This window comes from Furipterus horrens, unplaced genomic scaffold (genome assembly GCF_987537825.1).
Source record: "Furipterus horrens unplaced genomic scaffold, mFurHor1.1.pri manual_scaffold_5, whole genome shotgun sequence".
In the NCBI taxonomy this organism is placed as follows: Eukaryota; Metazoa; Chordata; class Mammalia; order Chiroptera; family Furipteridae; genus Furipterus; species Furipterus horrens.
Genome location: NW_028327175.1, coordinates 149,612,091 through 149,617,248, shown reverse-complemented (window position 1 = coordinate 149,617,248; position 5,158 = coordinate 149,612,091).

The window sequence follows — 5,158 nt, the reverse complement described above, 5'->3', positions numbered from 1 at the left end:
ATCTGTGACAGTTCTAATGACACTAAGGGTAGAAATCATGTATATATTTGGTTTTCTATATTTTAAGAATAACTTTTCTGAGCAATAAGCAGTTTTGAGTACTTTTTGTCTAGGGTATTACACCCTCTAATTTGTTGAAATGGTTATTTTTATAACTTGTCTATTGAAGTGTATGAATATATAAACTATAATAATCTTCATTTCAATACCATCAGTAAAATGTATTGATTTTCAGATATGTCTATTGTGGGCATAAAAATCTTGATTACAATAGCCTTTGGATTAATATGGTTTTCCTCCAATATTTTATTGTGAAAAAATTTTTAACTTAGAGAAAAGTGGAAATAATATAATATTGAAAAAACACCCACTGATTGATTATGCTATTAATACTTTATATACTTATTTTTCATATATTTACCATATATCTGTCCTCTATCTACCACCTATCCTATTTTCTGATAAATTTCAAAACAAGTTGCCAAAATCAATATATTTCCACCTATGTACTTCAGCATGCCATTTATTTATAGTCTTTTCTTTGGCTATGCACAAATCATAAGCGTACTATTCAATGAGTTTTTGCAAATGTAACATTTTTTTATATTAAAATCCTTTCCAGATATAAAAACTACCATCATCCTGCAAGGCTCCTTCTTGCTCCTTCCCAGTCAATCCTCATTCCCATTCTTCCCTCTCCCCAAACCAGGCACTCTTCTAATTTTTTTCCATCAAAAATTAGTTTTTCCTGTCCTAGAACTGTATATAAATGGAATTATATTGTGTGTGCTCTTTTGTTTGAGGCTTCAGCAAGTTCTTCTGATTCATCTATTCTGTTGCATATATCAGTGTTTATTTTTTTGTTGCTGAACAGTAACCTATCCTTGGCTCCTTTCTAGTTTTTGGCCATCAGAAATAAAGCTGTTAATAACATTATTGCATGTCTGTTTGTGGGCACGTTCTTATTTCTCTTGGGAAAATATCTACATGCAATTGTTGGGTCATAGGGTAAGGGTATGCTGATTTTGGGGGTGTGTGAAGTTATCTTGTATCATATTGCAATCCCACTATCAAAGTATGAACATTCTACTTTCTCCACATTCTAGCCACCATTTAGTGTTGTCTGTCTTTTAAATTCCAGCTGTCCTTATGGGTATATGCAGGTATTTCATCATGGTTTTACTTTGCATTTCCCTGGACACTAATGCTTAAAGTGTTTCTTCCTGTGCTTATTGGCCATTAATATAACTTCTTTTGAAAAGTGTATATTCCAATCTTTTGTTCATGCAGAATTTTTTGTTTCTTAATTATTAAGGTGTAGGAATTCTTCATATTTTTTGCATAACAGTTGCTTGTGAGATATATCTTTTCCAAATATTTTCTTCCAGTCTGGAATTTACTAATTTGATTTCTGAGTGGTATCTTTGGAAGAGCAAAATATTTTAATTTTGATGAAGTTTATCTTTTTATTTTCCTGACTGAATTTACCAACTTCCATGACAGGAAGATATTCTTCTACAAGTTTTGTATGTGTATATTTAGCCTATGGTCTACCTCAGATTAATTTTCGTGTATGGTGGGAGGTGTTGGATGGTATCCAGTTGTTTTAACACACTTCGTTGACAAAAATGTTCTTTACCCCTGGATTGCTTTCATGCCCTTATTTTATTATATATTTTTGAATATCACATGACAGTATATAGTGTGAGTCTATTTCTGGCCCCCTATTCAGTTCCACTGCTGTATCTGTCAGTCTTTATGCCAATAGAACATTGTCTGTACACTCTAGCTTAATAGTAATTCTGGAAGTCAAGTAGCCTAAGTCCTTTAACATCGCTCTTCTCTTTTCAAAATTTCTTTAGATTTTCTAGGTTCTTAACCATTCTATATAAATTATAGAATAAACTTATCAATTTCTACATAAAAGCCTGGTAGGATTATGATAAGGATTCTGTAAAATCTAAACATCAGTTTGGGGAAAATTCACATCTAAACAATATTGGATCTTTTGATCCATGAACGTGAATCATTTCTCCAGTCATTTAAATCCTATTTAATCCATTTTAGGTGGTGATTTATTTGATAGGTCTCAAACTACAATTGAGTCCTGGACAGTGATTATGTTTTCAGTTGGGTTTCTTTTAGCAGGGCTGCTTGAAATCTGCCCATACTTGCTTTCTTAAGGAGTTCGCCAGAGATTTGGGCAGAATTTATAGCTAGAATTTGGGGCTCCCCTTCTTTGGCTCTCTCTTTTCCAGATTCCTGCTCTCATTTTCAGAGGCAGTGGTTCCTCCAAACTCTGCCCTTTAGCTTTTAGTTTTTTTTAAAGTATATTTTATTGATTATGTTGTTATAGTACTTTCAGTTTTTCCCCTTTTCTCCCCTCTGCCCAGTACCCCCCTTCACTCCAGCAATTCCATCCCCCTTAGTTCATGTCCATGGTTCATGCATATAAGTTCTTTGGCTTCACCCTTTTCTATATTATTCTTAACTTCCCCATCTATTTTGTACCAGCTGTTATGTTTCTTAATCCCTGCACCATTTCCCCATTTCTTCCCCTCTACCCTCCCAGCTGATAATCCTGCAAATTATCCCCATACCTCTGATTCTATTCCTATTTTGGTTTGCTAAGTTGGATTTTGTTTTTATTTTTTAGATTCAGTTGTTGATAGTTGTGAGTTTATTGTCATTTTAATGTCCATAGCTTTGATCTTCTTTTTCTTAAGTAAGTCCCTTTAACATTTCATATACTAATGGCTTGGTGATGATGAACATCTTTAACTTTACCTTGTCTGGGAAGCACTTCATCTGCCATTTCATTCTAAGTGATAGCTTTTCTGGATAGAGTAATCCTGGTTGCAGGTTGCCTTTCATCACATTGAATACTGCTTGCCAGTCCCTTCCTGCCTGCAAAGTGTTGTCTGAGAAATCAGCTGATAGTCCTATAGGCAACCCCTGTAGGCAACTCTATGCCTCTCTCTTGCTGCCCCCAGGACTCTCTCTTTATTTTTCACCTTTGGCATCTCAATCATGATGCATCCCGGTGTGGTCCCATCTGGGTCCAGCTCGCCCGGGACCCTTCGTGCTTCCTGGACCTGTATGTCCATCTCCTTTGCAAAATTTAGGAAGTTTTCCTTATTATTTTCAATTCTTGCTTCCTCATTCTGCACTGGTTGACTGTATTTTTCTTCCTTATGTACCAAATCATTGATTTGAACCCCAGTTTCCTTCCCTTCACCATTGGTTCTGTGTGGATTTTTTTTTTTTCATTTCACTTAACATAGTCTTCACTTCTTCCCTTATGCGATTGCTGTACTTAAGCATATCTGTCAAGCCTGTGAGCATCTTTATTACCAGTGTTTTGAATTCTGTGTCTGTTAGGTTGTCTATCTCCTCATCTGTTAGGTTGGCTATCGCCTCATTGATTAGTTCTCCCATTGGAACCTTGATCCGTTTCCCCTTTTGGGCCTTACTTCTTTGTCTCCTGATTCTGACAGGCTCCTGTGTTTGTTTGCCTCCATGTCCCAGGTACAGCTGTCGCTCCTGTTATGTTGTAAGGGGTGGAGCCTTAGGGATTTGTCAGTATAGATTGTGGCGCTGTATGTGGGGGAGGGGTCTGAGAAGAAACAATACCGCCTTCCCAGCAGTCACCCCTTTTCCAGGCACCTCCTCCACTTCCGCAACAGACTGGCACCTCTCTAGTTGCTGCCCTGGCTGTCATTCCCAGAGTGGGTGGATTTGCAGGTGTTCTTGGACTGTGGGGGCACTTTAAACAAGCAGACTCTGCTGAGAGACTGGCAGTTTTGCCTTCACCCCAACCCCCATTGGTCTGCACAGTCAGAAGCAATGAGGCTTGATTTTCCCTGGTGCTGGGACCGTGAGCTTCGAGATCTGGTGAGGAGCTCCTCAGGTGTCCCTCCTGACTTTTTAAAATGTGTGACTGCACTTTTCCATGAGCCTGCCACTGCTGCCGCTGTTGCCGCCACCACACCGCATCCTCTCCTCCCCAGCTATGCCCCTCCTACCTTTCTGAATGATTATTTCTTCTTTATATCTTTGTTTATTAGAATTCCATGCAGGTTGATTTTCTGGAACTTCTGGTTGTTTCTAGTTTGAGGTAGCTGTATTCCTTCTTAGTTGTGGAGGGAGATGCAGTGTGTCTGTCTATGCCTTCATCTTGGCCGGAAGTCCTGCCCTTTAGTTCTTTAAGTTAGACAGACAGTGGGTTTCCTATTGGGATGATAGTTACCATGCATGGTGCTGACAAGGCCTGGTCTCAGACTAAAAGCTCTGAAAGCAGGGAATTCACCCAGTTCTGGTCCCTTTTTTCAAAAGTCAAGTCTCCTGAAGAATATGTCTGCTTCTGTTTGTTCTCCAATATATTCTTTTTTTTTTTTTTTTTTTTGTCTAGTATTTATGGCTGTTATCTGTAAGCTGGTCAGCCCTAGGAGTTTACTTAACCATTACTGGAAATTAATCGAGTCTGGACCTCGGATTTTTAGCAATACAAAAAGAAATACTTTAGTATGTGACTTTAATGTCAGAAAAGGATTACTAGTGAGTCACTGAAGAGAAATTATATAAGAACTGTATATAGTTTACTAAATCTATTTATTTAAATAGATATATGCATACAATCATAATATGCAGTCGAGTCCTTTATAATTCAGAGAAAATCTTACAAGCAGGCTATAGGAAAGATCTCTTTTCTTGTCTTAATCTTCTTCTTTCATCTTTCAGAATCTGCACTTAGTGTATTGCTTCTCTTCTGTATTCTTCATCTTACTTTTACTATTACATGTATATATTGTTTCAAGTATTTTAGCATTAATTTAAAAAATTCTTAGTTTCTCCATGTTATTTTTCAAAGGTTGTGCCTAGATGTAAGGCTTAAGAGATGAATTTTATCAAGTGTATTGCCTTTAAAAAAATTTTTTTTAAATTATTTTATTTGTTTTTAGAAAGAGGGGAAAGGAGAAAGAGAGGGAGAGAAACATCAATGTGTGGGTTGCCTCTCACGCGCCCCAAACTGGGGACCTGGTGTGCAACCTAGGCATGTGCCCTGACTGGGAATCAAACCAGTGACACTTGGTTCACTGGCCGATGCTCAATCCACTGAGTCACAGCAGCCAGTTGTATTGCCTTTTTAATTAACTGG